Source organism: Triticum dicoccoides, chromosome 2B, assembly GCF_002162155.2.
Source record: "Triticum dicoccoides isolate Atlit2015 ecotype Zavitan chromosome 2B, WEW_v2.0, whole genome shotgun sequence".
Classification (NCBI taxonomy): domain Eukaryota; kingdom Viridiplantae; phylum Streptophyta; class Magnoliopsida; order Poales; family Poaceae; genus Triticum; species Triticum dicoccoides.
Genome location: NC_041383.1, coordinates 301298062 through 301312049, shown reverse-complemented (window position 1 = coordinate 301312049; position 13988 = coordinate 301298062).

Genomic DNA, 13988 nt, shown 5'->3' with positions numbered 1-13988 from the left:
GTTGCAAAGGCACCGTAATCCGGATTCCCGTTCATGCAACAGGGGCTAGTACTTAGCCCCACAAATGGACTCTTACAGCTACATGAAAGTGATAAAGCCGCATAGTCTGATTGCCTTGTTCATGTCGCATGACGCCTCCTATATAGGACCAAGACGTTGGATAAAGTGCAGACATGCGTTCCCGAACAGCCCTGTAATATTTACATGGGGGCAGAAGCCGACAACTAGTAAACTTTTAGAATTATAAAATAAATGGCCAAACAGGAGGATAAACTAACAAAATCATAAAGCGCAAGCATAAATATTTCACATTATGAGTTCATTACATTGTACTTACAAACCGGACTCCACTAATCAAATATGATATCATTTGAGCACTGGCCCTCTACAATACAGGCTCGCTCGAGGACATCGTTGAAGTACTTCTCTTGTCGCCGGTGATCCTTGCCTTCAGGCGGCCCCGCGATGGAAATGTCGGTGGCCTTGATCTTCTCCCATTGCACCTTGACTCGGGCAAAGGCCATCCAGGCACATTCTATGCAGGCTGACCGCTTGATGGTGTTGATCTGAGGACGCGCATCGACCGGCCGGTTTACGAGTGTGAAGTAGCTGATGGGCATAGGCTCGGCTGGCCAAAGACGGACTATTACATCCTTCATGGCTAGTTCGGCCGCCTTGTGCAGCTCGGTCAGCTACTTCAGCTGATCGCTGAGGGGCACCGAATGCTCTAGCGCAAGGTATTGTGACCAGAACATCTTCTCCGTCGAGCTCCCCTCTTCGGCTCAGAAGAACTCTATAGTGTGAGCGACACTCCTCGGCAGATACACAAATGCTCCTAGAGAACTCCAACTCGGGTCAGCAAGATGTATCTCTTACTTGTAAACTTACTCTGCAGAAGAAAGGCCTTACCAGCCGCTATCTGCCTCGCCTCCTCGATCTCTTGGTGAGTGCCTTGGGCTTCAACCCGAGCTTCCTTCACGCTCTTGAGAGCCTTGCTGAGCTCGGCGGCTTGTTTCGAACTCTTCTTCTCCAAGAACTCGGACACTATCTTAATTCTTGTGAAAAGGCAGAAGCAAGTGAAAGGGCAGCAGTATTATATGAGTTCTAAAAATAAGGGCGAAAAAAAGTCATGTATGATAGTGGTAAAAAGCCTTCAATAGAAGGGAATAGCAACCTGACTAGAAATTCATAGCTGACTAGCGTACGAACGAGTTAGTCAGGCTATGAATGAAGGCTACTACTCTTTAGGAAGAAGGTACTAATAGCTCGCTCAGAGGTTCAGTCAAGCTCCTCACTCTTGGTCTGGCGGGGCATATTAGATATAGTGGCGTCCTTGAGCTTCTGTTCAACCTCACCCACCCACGCCTCGTGTTGTTCGTGGGCAGTTCGCTCCACCTCCAACTCTATCGCCGCTTTGTCAGTGGCCGCCCTGCTAACCTCCGCCTCCATTTTGGCTTGGGTGAGGGCACTCTTGAGGGACTCGACCTTGGTTGCGCCAACTATGAGTATAGTCATAAAACTCAGTAAATTTCAAGAACTAGTGCACATATTACTTCGGGTATGCACAAATGCCGCATACCTTGCGTTTCATGAAAACTCTTGTTGACGCGGTCGAGCTCCTCATCGGCTAGCCGAAGCTTCCGATTGAGCTCGGAAACCTTTGCGGCTTGGGAAGTAGCCGCTAGCATAGATGCTTGTCCAATAAGATAGCATGATACATTATCAACTTGTTTTGATCCTCTATTTGGATTGTTCTAATCCGGACAGAGTCTCAGGGGGTACTGTCTATACATGGGTTCAACCTTGCATATAAAAAGAACTTGTGAAAAGAATTACATCGCATACCTCAAAGACCGTCAGTAGGATGTTGAAGGCATCGTTCAGTCCGCTTTTCGCAGACTGAACCTTCTTCATAACCGCACCCCCATCAGGGTGTCGTGCTCCTCCACAATGGAAGCGCGTTGCAGTGCTTCCTCCAGAGTATGAGCGGCCTCCTGATTAACGGAAGCTGCCGATGGAGTTGCTGCTCCTCCACCCTCTGTCGAAGGAGGGTGTTGGTCCGAACCCGGAGCCGTATTGGTCTCCGGGATTGTCTTTGGCGAGGGCTTGAACTATTGAGGCCCCCCACCCTCGGTGGTCATGGGGGTCGCTGTGCCCCGCTCTATGGCATACGAGGTATTAACCTTGGGCGCCTTCTGGACGGCCTCCCCCCCCCCTCGGCCAGGAGAGGTCCTTTGGGACGACACCTCTGTTGGGGTTCTACGGTAGGGTGCGTCGACTGCAAACTAAAATTTTCCTACGCGCAGAACAACCAGGAACATGCTACGAGAATGGATTACAGGTCGTTACCACTAGATGTGCAGTGCCGTGCAGCATAAGAAGAGTCGGGGCAGTGTGTCCGTGTGGTTCGTCTCCTCCTCTTCCTATCTCCCTCGAACAGCCAGTCGTCGGATCCCTCGTACAGGTTCGCCGGAGCAGCGCAAGTGCACCGCCTCTAATGGTATCCGCGCATGCAGGAGGAATGTCGTGCGGCGGACTGCTAGGTCCGATCACACAACCGACGGCGAGTGGAGGTGTCTATTCGCAACACATGCAAACCCTAATGGCATCACCGAAGAAATCAACTGAATAAGTGTGCCACACCGCCACTATTAATAGACATCCGTTGCGGGCTCAACACTTGGGCCTTGCATGTATCCTAAAGCCCAAAGTCTACTCAGTTGCGTTCCAAGTCCAGCTCAGATCACATCTAACCAGTGTCCTCTGAGCTGACCTCGTAGGTTCCTTCCCTTAAGCACGCTACCCCTTAGGTTCAAGTCGGCTTGGTCACAGTTCAGATCACCTCCGACCTGCACGGTTGGTAGCGACCTCTAGCAAGGCATGCTAGCCACCAAGCAGACTATGAAGCTGGTTAGGCGAACCTATACATCACACTTCCATTCCCTTTGCCACACGATATATGTTGTCGGGCTCAAGGCGAGTTTGTCATCCTTGTGCTAGCCCGACCTCTTTCTCGTTCCAGTGATGCCAACCACAAACCGGATTATCTCATAATCCTTGTCGCATGGCCATGTTTATCCTCGTCGGATCACACAAGGGGCCCAGAGTATATCTCTCTTGATCGGAGGGGCAAATCCCATCTTGCTCGACCATGTCTTGTAGCATGGGTCTGGACAAACCCGAAACCTACCTTTGTAACTACCCAGTCACGGAGTAGCGTTTGGTCGGCCCAAAGCAAGTCTATCACCATCCCGAGTACATGCGTCAACTCAGGTCTGAGGACATAGAATGTATGTTGTACTAGAGACTCAGAAATGACATATCACTGCATCTCGTAGTTGGGTCTGTCCGACTCAAACCTTATCCTGAGTCGCATTCGACTATGTCGAATCTGACTAGATCCTTCTGAGTCCATATTATCTGGTTAGCATCCAATGGCTCATGGCTAGTGAGACCAAGCCATCCACCGTGTCATATGCTAGTCTAGTTGGCTGCACGTCCACACATCCCTTTCGACTAGGGACCTTTTAGGACAGTAATCATACAATGCATAGTCCCACAAACGTGTCACGTACTTTCTAATATACATCATTGATAATGTCCAATGACTATCTTTATTCATAAACACAAGGAAATATCATCAAACCTGATTGCTTCTAGGGCATATCTCCAACAGTCTCCCACTTGCACTAGAGTCAACCAAATAGACATCGAATGCCCATAGCTCTAACGTGCCCCTCATGCTTGGGTTGTGGAAGTGGCTTAGTCAACAGATCTGCAACATTTGCATGCGTGTGAATTTTTCATAACTCTACGTCACCATCCTTTACGATCTTTCGTATCAAGTGATATTTCCGATCTATGTGTCTGACCTTGTGGTGATTACTCGGCTCCAGAATTATCACAATAAAGGTCCAATAGTTTTACCGAGGCTGGGAAAATACCAAGCTCATCCAGAAAGTTCCGAATCCAAACACCTTCCTTTGCAGCTTGCTATATCTTGAGCTTGCGTTGGTTTTCCTTGCAGAGGAAAGTGTGGCACCCCGGCTCAGAGCGACCGGTTTACCTTGCATTGCCAGCCCAGGGACCTTGTCTTCTGGCAACACACAACAACATGGTACAGAAAAACAACCGCTTTATTCGTGCTAGCGGAGCATAGTTCATATTACAACAGTTAGCGAGGCCAAGCGGCACACACGGTGCGGCTGAACAATATGTACATTATTTTGTGAACATAAAGGGGCCTCGATCATGACAACTACTCGGCAGCGGAACAACGTCGTAGCGGGACTCCATAGCACAGGGATACCGATGTGGACACGGTCTAGACTCGAACATCACTCCTTTCCAACGAGACGTTCCTGAAATCTGGCATGACACGCCAGGTCAGTACATTGAATGTACTTGCAAGATCACAATAAGCATAAACATAATGACAAACAATATCATGACATTTAACCATTTAAGCAACAATGCAACCATATATCCAACATGTTGTGACTCTACTCAACTGGTACTCGTTCCCCAGACTTGCTTACCAGACGTGATGAATACCAGACCACAAACATGATAATTCCAAAAACACACTCGTCATCCTTACGGTGATCACAACCCGACCAACTCGTGGCCCGTGATCCTTACGGCGATCACAACCCGACCAACTCGTGGCCCATGATCCTTACGGCGATCACAACCCGACCAACTCGTCGCCCGTGATCCTTACGGCGATCACCACCCGACCAACTCGTGGCCCAACTCAACACGATGGCCTCACTGCCATCCTTAGTACAAGGTCAGTGTGCATATTTTTTTTAGTGTTGACCCATGGTGTACCCTACTTTCGAGCGTGTCCGTAACCGTGGACTCAGCTATCGATAGATTAAAACACTCTGCAGAGCTTAGTTCACTGTACCCACACTACGGAACCCATGGCCTCGCACTCCCATTCAGGTGGACCAACATCGTTCCGACAAAACCATTTCATTGTCATGACACTCTCCCGGCCCTTCTGACTCAGACCCCAACGGGCTAGTCCTGGGTGGCCCCGTGTCTACCTGTAGACACCTCGACCACCGTCGTGGCCACGATCCACTATGGGATGCGGTACCAAAACTTATCTTAACAACAGGCTCACAAGGTTATGCTTGCCTACCGGGCTAGGGTACAGCATGCCCATAACCTTCCCTAAATGGAGGAACCGACCAGAGGCACGACAATGAAACGCATTAAGGCCGTCCCATACCGGCAAATGTGGTTGCATTGGGAAAGACTCGTTTCAGTGGCACCATGACCCGGTCAACAACATATTCAAGTTGAGCTATTAATCAGGTTCAACTTAATGTGAAAATAACCGGTGTCATAATGCCATACTATGCATCACTTAACATATCCATCACATAACCATGCAAATAACTGAATCAACCATGCTCCTACGGAGCCATCATCAGCTCATGCTACTACTCTGGTTAAGATCACACCTTACTTACACCAGAATCATTTCTAGCAATCTCATCATTTTTCATCATGCAAAATAATAGTTAAACTAATTATCAAACTCAATGACCATATTGTTTATTCATTACTTGCAACTAAGTTCTCCTTAGCTTACCAACAAAATTCACTTCAAACATTCTGTAGTTCAAGTATTTTAACATAAGAAGCATTTAACAGAATATATTCATTATATAACTAATTTAAATGCATCAATATTCATAAGTTCAAGTAGGAAAATCATAAATATTGAAGTGGCACGATGAAAATGATATTGTGGCTTACCTTAGTGCTGATGCGGTTCATAAAGCTCCTGGTGATCCTCAAGACAAGCTGGCCCTTTTGAAAATATTCAAAACCACAAAAAGAAAACATCAAGACACCTTCTGAAAATTGCCAGAAAATCTAGACAGCAAGGAAAAATCCCATCTTTTGGGTGCTGTTAGATTTTTAGACACAGAACACAATGTAAAAAGAATCCATGCATTCGGACTTATAGATAAAAAGTTATGGCCGTTTGAAGTTTCCTGGAATTTAAATGAATTTGAAATAATTGAACAGAGGGGCTGACGTCGAAAGCGTAAACACCCGGGGTGCCACCACTCATACTACTTCGCGTGCATAATGAGTGGATGACTAGCGGGCCCCGCTAGTCAGGCCGGAGGAAGGGGAGAGGGAACAAAGGGAGGTGGCGCTTCACCGGAGCTCACCCCAGCGGTGAGGCTTCTTGGAGTCAAACGAGACGGAGGGATCGACGGAGGAGATGTTTGCGCACCTGCCCGTACCCGTAGCGTAGCTAACTGTGACCGGATGACATCGGATTTGACTTCTCCGACGGAGGCAGAGGGCGGAGGTTGCCAGAGTTGAGGAAGACGGTGGCTTGGGGCGGCTCCAGGGGCTCCAGAGGGGTGGGTTGGCTTCACTGAGGAGAGGCGGAGGCCCTGGCTGGGTCACCTTGGCTTGGGAGGGGACGAAGCTGCGGAAACGATCTGGAGGGGATCGCCGGCGAGCTTGGCTCCGGGACGGCAGCCCGCAGCCTGCCCGGCCGTGCTGCGGCTTCTACTGGCTCTAGGAGGAGGGGGAAGTGGCTGGGGGTGCTCCAAGAGGCTGCGGGTGGCTGCTTATATAGGCGGGCAGCAAGGAGGGCTCGGGCTCCACCGGAGGACACCTGTCCCATGCGCCCGGCGATGAACGGCGCCAGAGAGCAATGGAGAAGACGACGGAGGTCACACAGGAACTGTGCGCGGGCGCGGACAAGCAGATGAGCAAGGGGGAAAGCGACGAACACAGTGCGCGTGCACTGTGCCGTTGGCCGGACCGTGCCCGTGCTTGCTGCGGCAAGCTCCAGCATCGGCGAGCCGCAGGGGCGAGTTATGGAAGTGGAGACAAGGATGGTGGCCAGGGGTGGCACGCTCTGGCCGGCTGGGCAGCGAGCACGCGCTCAACAGAGGCGTCGTTGATGCGCAGAGCACGCTCGGACGAGCGTGGTCACCGCGTGGACCGTGACATCAGGCCATCCTACCCACTAACAAAGATGTCTGGCGTGTAGTCCTTAGTAAACTGAGATGTTACCACGGTTTGGTTAGGTTCTAGGTGCAGTAGAAGTAAACTTGTGCTGCTGACAAGTTACTGGACAATAACTTTGGAGAGTTGTTGTGGTCAAACCATTGGGATTCAAGGGCTGAGCTTTGGGGTTTTACTATCTCTTACTAAGGTAAATAAGCACAGGGAAAACCAGCTACAATGGAGCTAGTAAAAAGGTAGTTGCTCTAGAAACTACCATTTCTGCCCAGAACTAACTTTATTTTCTGTAGCCAAAATATTCCAAAGAGTGGTGAAATATTTTTGCTCAGAAATGTGCGCTAGGGTCCAAAGCATAATTGGGATTTTTCTCAGGATTTTTGGGGCAAGAAAAATTAGGGTCGCTTTGTAGCTCGAAGAGTTAGCTAGGGTTTTGGAGGCCAAAAATGAATATTTTTCATTTAAGAAAAATATTCCAAGCAATATTGTTGGGTTGGCCAGGGGTGAAATGATGGTTGTGAGGAGGAGAGGGAACACTTGGGTGAAAATCAAGGGGTACCCAAGTGGTTAAGTCCAAATGAAATGATTCAAAACTCCAAATCCAAAACCAACTCAACTGAAAATCAAGAAAAGAAGAAGAGGGAAAAAACCAGGCTGTCAAAAACCTCCCCCACTTAGAATGAATCTCGTCCTCGAGATTCGGTTGCATGGGAAAACCAGTCTGGGTAACATGCCCTTAGAAATTCTTCTGATTCCCAGGTTGATTCTGACTCGGCATGATGCATCTGTTGGACCTTGTAAAACTTTTGTGACTTAATGTGAGTGACCCTTTCCATATGATCCAAAACTTTCATTGGCCTCTCTTCGTAGGTCAAGTCCTTTGCCAGCTCTATCTCTGCCAAATTGGTCTTTTTCTCGGGCGGTGATATGCACCGTCGCAGTTGTGAAACGTGGAACACGTTGTGCACGTCTGACAGCTCAGGGGGTAACTCCAACTGATATGCCATATCACCTACTCGTGTCATAACGGGAAATGGACCAATAAACCTGGGTGCCAGTTTTCCACGGGTTTGAAACCTCTTGACTCCTTTCATAGGTGTGACTCCGGGTTCAATGCTGATCCGCCGGTGCTTTGCATCGTAATAACTTTTCTGTCGCGATTTGGCCAATTGCAATCGGTCTCAGATCTCCTGGACTTGCTTTTCGGCTTCCAGCATGAGATCTGTTCCGAAAATACGGCTATCTCCGGTTTGAGACTAATTTAATGGAGTGCGGCACTTACGGCCATACAAAGCTTCATATGGTGACATCTTTAAACTGGTCTGGAACCCATTGTTATACGAGAACTTGGCGTACGGAAAGCAATCTTCCCATTGTGGTCCTTGGGCCAAAACACAAGCTCGGAGCATATCTTCGAGTATTTGATTTACCCTTTCTGTCTGCCCATCCGTCCGAGGATGATAAGCGGTACTGTATTTCAATTCTGTTCTGAGGGCCTGATGGAGACGGGACCAAAAAGCAGAGGTGAAAAGCGAACCTCGGTCAGAAGTGATGGTTCAGGGTACTCCATGCACACTCACAATTCTGGATACATACAGTCATGCAAGCTCATCTGCTCGGTATGAGGTTTTGATTGGGAGGAAGTGGGCCAACTTGGTTAATGTATCCACTATGACCCAGATCACATTATTGCCCCGTCGGGTCCTAGGTAGTCCTGTGATGAAATCCATACAGACATCGTCCCATTTCCATTGTGACACTGGCAGCAGTTGGAGAAGTCCGGCTGGTTTCTGATGTTCTGCCTTTACTTTGTTGCATATATCGCAACAAGCCACGAAATAAGCAATGTCTTTCTTCATTCCATCCCACCAGAATATTTGCCAAAGGTCTTCATACATTTTCGTACCTCCGGGGTGGATTGAATACGAGGATTCGTGGGCTTCTGACCAAATTTTCTACTTCAGATCAGCTTCATTAGGCACACAACTCCTTCCCCTGAATCGGAGGGTACCGCACTGATCCTTCAAGAAATCGGAAAGCTTGATACGTTTCTGCCAGATCGACATCGCCTGACTGGGCTTTGCGGATTTCTTCCTCAAGAGTAGGGGTAACCTTCAGAATATTGGCAAGGCCTGCCTCAACTATGACCAGGTTGAGCTGAGCCATCTCCTCTTTAAGCTCGGAAGGCAAAGATTCCAACATGATGTTTAAACTAACGGGCTTTCGACTGAGTGCATCGGCAACCATGTTGGCCTTACCCGGATGGTAATTTATTCCAAGGTCATAATCCTTGACCAACTCAAGCCATCTTCGCTGACGGAGATTTAAATGCGGCTGGGTAAATATATAGGGACAATTGCATTTTTACCCCTAGTTGGTTCCTACCCACGGGTTTTGCCCTTACTTTTCGAGCTTGCTCAGTTTTGCCCTTACTTTTTCCATCGAGGTCCCTCGAATGCCCTTTGACTGTTTGACCAAAACTTTGAATATTCATAACTAATTCATATGAACTCAGAAAAATGCAAATAAGATATCAAAATGTTCAGATAAACATTACCTTTATGGGCATATCATTTGCATTCAGGACAAAAACATCATTTAAACTACCCGAGGTAATTAATGTTATTAACATTATTAAAAATAAATAGGTATAAACAATATTTTTTTGGTGAATAAAAATTATATGCAAATGTAGGTGATGTTTTCTGAACATCCTGATACCTTATTTGCATTTTCCTGAGTTTGTATCAACTTGTTAGGATGTTTCCAAATAATGGTCAGAGTCGTTAGAACATTCATAACAAGTTGATACAAACTCAGAAAAATGCAAATAAGTTATCAGGATGTTCAGAAAACATCACCTACATTTGCATGTAATTTTTATTCATGAAAAAAATATTGTTTATATGTATTTATTTTTAATAATGTTAATAACATTAATTACCTCTGGTAGTTTAAACGATGCTTTTGTCCTGAATGCAAATGATATGCCCATAAAGGTAATGTTTATCTGAACATTTTGATATCTTATTTGCATTTTTCTGAGTTTGTATGAATTAGTTATGAATTTTCAAAGTTTTAGTCAAACGGTCAAAGGGCATTTGAGGGACCTCGATGGAAAAAGTAAGGGCAAAACTGAGCAAGCTCGAAAAGTAAGGGAAAAACCCGTGGGTGAGAACCAACTAGGGGTAAAAATGCAATTGTCCCAAATATATACTTGAGGCTTTTGTGATGTGTCAAAATTTGGCACTTTTTCGATGAGGTAGTGTCTCCAAATTTTTAAAGCATGAACTACCGTGGCCAATTCCAAATCATGAGTGGGGTAATTTCCTTCGTGGGGTCATAGCTGCCATGAGGCATAAGCTACTACCTTGCCATCTTGCATAAGTACGCATCCTAGCCCTTGTCGGGAAGCGTCGCAGTATACGTCAAAACTGCGGTAGATATCTGGAAGTCTTAATACTGGCGCAGTTGTCAAGCGTTTCTTGAACTCGGTGAAACTTTTCTCACAGTCCATAGTCCATTCAAATTTCTTATCATTTTTTAGCAGCTCCGTCATGGGTTTGGCAATCTTGGAAAAACCTTCAATGAACCGGCGGTAATATCCGGCTAATCCAAGAAAACTCCGTATCTGAGATACGGTGGCGGGTGGCAACCAGTCGAGCACGTCTTTTACCTTTCTTGGGTCCACGGCTATACCTTCAGCGGATAGCACATGCCCAAGGAATCCAACTTGCTTGAGCCACAACTCACATTTACTGAATTTGGCATATAACTAGTGCTCACGGAGTCGTTGTAACACTGCTCGGAGGTGTTCCTTATGCTCTTCTTCACTTCTTGAGTATATAAGTATATCATCGATGAAGACGACCACAAACTTATCAAGGAAATCCATGAATACTTTATTCATCATGTGCATGAAGAAGGCGGGGGCGTTGGTGAGGCCGAAGGACATGACTGTATATTCATAGAGACCGTAGCGAGTGGTGAATGCGGTCTTGGGAATATCCTCCTTTTTAATTTTGAGCTGATAATATCCAGTCCGCAAATCAATCTTTGAGAATACCTTGGCTCCACTGAGCTGATCAAACAAATCATCTATTCTTGGCAGAGGGTATTTGTTTTTTATCCTGACATCGGTAGTCCACACACTACGAAGGCTGCCATCTTTCTTGTCCACAAAAATAGTAGGTGATCCCTAGGGCGAGGAACTGGGGCGGATATACCCCTTTTGGAGCATTTCATCAAGCTGTTTCTTTAGCTCCACTAATTCGGATGACGGCATTCGATAATCTTTCTTGTGTATTGGTGTGGTTCCGGGCACAAGTTCTATTGCAAACTCAAGCTCTCGATCAGGTGGCATGCCTGGCAGTTCTTCTGGGAATACATCAGGAAACTCACTGACCACCAGAATTAATTCCATTTCTACTATTGCTGTAAAAACCATTTCCTTGGAGCGTATGCTCCTACGAGCAATAAACTTTGTAGTTTGTCCATATTGGCCGGTCAAGTTGACTTCTCGGGTGGCACAATTTATGCACACTTGGTACTGAGTCAGCCAATTCATGCCCAAGATAACATCCAACTTATCAGACTCAATAAGTATCAAAGACGTTGGAAAACGGATTCCGTTGATACTGACTTCCAGATTGCGGCAGACTAGATTGCTTCTGATAAGAGATCCCAGGGTTTGTACCAGCATATTCTTTCCCAAAAGCGAACAAGGAAATTTGTTTTGGGAAACAAAACTCCGAGAAATAAAAGAGTGGGAAGCCCGAGAGTCAAATAAAATTACTGCGGGTATGTTATTAACAGGGAACATACCAATGACGACTTCAGGATTTTCTTGGGCTTCGTCGGCTGAAATGTGATGAACGTATCCCGTGACATCGTGTTGACTTGGACCGGATTCCAAATAATGGATTTGAGGCTTGAACGTAGCATTGGTCCGGTTGTTCTTGGGACACTGTTTGGCATAATGTCCGGTTTGTCCGCAACTGTAACAGGAATTGTTGCGCAGGCGATTCTCCATAACTGGGTTGAGTACGTCATTCTTGACTTGGGTGGTGGCCTTCTTAACATTTTGTTGCAATTAGGCTGGTATGCTACCTGAGTTGGCTGCCAGGTACGAACCTTCTGCACTGGTTGCATTTCCCTTTTGGGATCAAACTTGCGCTTGTGATCGTTATGGGCAGACTTATTATCTGATACAAGCTTGTGCTCCCTTTCAGAAATGAAAGCCTTGTTCACCAGGGTTTGGAAATCAGGGAAATCAAACACACTGAGAGCATAGCGAAGTTGCGGGTTTAATCCACCAAGAAATAGGTCTATCTTCCTTTCTTCAGTGGCCACGTCATATTGAGAGTAACGTGACAGGTGATTGAATTTCTGCAAATATTCTCCCACTAACTGACTTCCTTGGAGGAGCACGAGAAATTCATGCTGCTTAATCTTCATAATCCCCGTAGGGATGTGATATTTCTGGAATTGCTCCTTGAATCTTGACCAGGTAATTGCTTCATTAGTCCCTATGGTTTTTCATTTTCCCACCATATAGCAGCAGCACCTTCCAGATAATGTGCTAAAAATGGAAATTTATCCTCTTCATCAGTTCGAGCAACCTCAAGATTCTTTTCCATAGTTCTCAACCAATCATCTGCATCCAAGGGATCAATGGCCTGACTGAAACTGGGAGGCTTAGTCCTTTGAAAATCAGATAACTTGGAGTGAGGGACGGGCTGATTTCCATTCTGTCCAACCATTGCTGAATACTTCTGAATATTTCCATCAGATCATTATTTCATCGTTCCTTGAACATATGCATAATTTGCTCGGTGGAGGGCGGATTTGGCGATGGAGGTGGTGGTGGAACGTACAGCTCGGGTGATTGTCCTGCCTGTCGTGTGGAACACCGAACAGGAGAACCCTCGCGAACGTTGCTGCAGCCTCCCCACGTCATCCTAATATGATTTATCCCAAGTCAACGCAACCGAGATGAGAAGCATTCAACATAAACTGGGGAGAAGCTAGCAACAAAATCCAAGTAACGCCAAAAAAAGAAACAAAGAAAATACTGTGAATAAAATAAAGTCCAACATAATTATACATAGACTCATACATGAAAGATAACAACATGCCAGGTCCAACTACCCTCATACATGAAAAGAAACATCATGACTCGTACGACTACATCCATACTCCATCCCGACGACTGCGAATACTCGAAAGCTCTACTGCTCAGCTGGTGTTGCGGGGTCTTCTCCTGAAACGGACTCGGATCCAGAACTGACGGGGTTAACGGAGAGCTCCAGGTTAAAAGTGACACGACGACGCTGCCTCGAGGGCTATCCCTCAGGTGTAGGCGGAGGGTGTTTCATCGAGGCTACAGGAGTGGCGAGGAGTGAAACCCACTCAACAGGAGCACTAAGTGTACTCATAGTCGCGGTGCCCGAGCTACTCGGAGGGGTAACCGGAGAAATAAGGGATCTAGAACTGGCAAGAACATAGGGAGCAAATCCTACAGATGGAGAAGTAGTGGTTGAGCGAGCAGAGACTAAAGTGGAGGCTAAAGCAGTACAGGCACGACTTAGCTCACGAGCCAGCTCGTAGATCAGAAGATAGCTAGCAGTGATGTAGCGAGAAAGGTGTCTAGCTACACTATCAAACTCTAGATCAATGATAGGGAAACGGACACGACCATTATTGTGGAGAGATGGAAACCTGGGTGGTTCTGCATCCGGACCTCGTTGTAGCGGAGCTCAACAAGTACCTCGAATGCAGCAAACTAGACAGCCTAAGAAGCGGTAGAAGCATAGCCGCTACGAGAGGTACGAGTGTAAGAGCTGGAATCGGAACTGGTGTGCAGAGTAACCACGGCGTGATACTCATACACTGAGTCAGCTAGGCGCTCCCGGTACACATGATAGACTGGATCGTCTCCGTGAGGGTACATCCGACACCACAGGTTACGAAGGAGA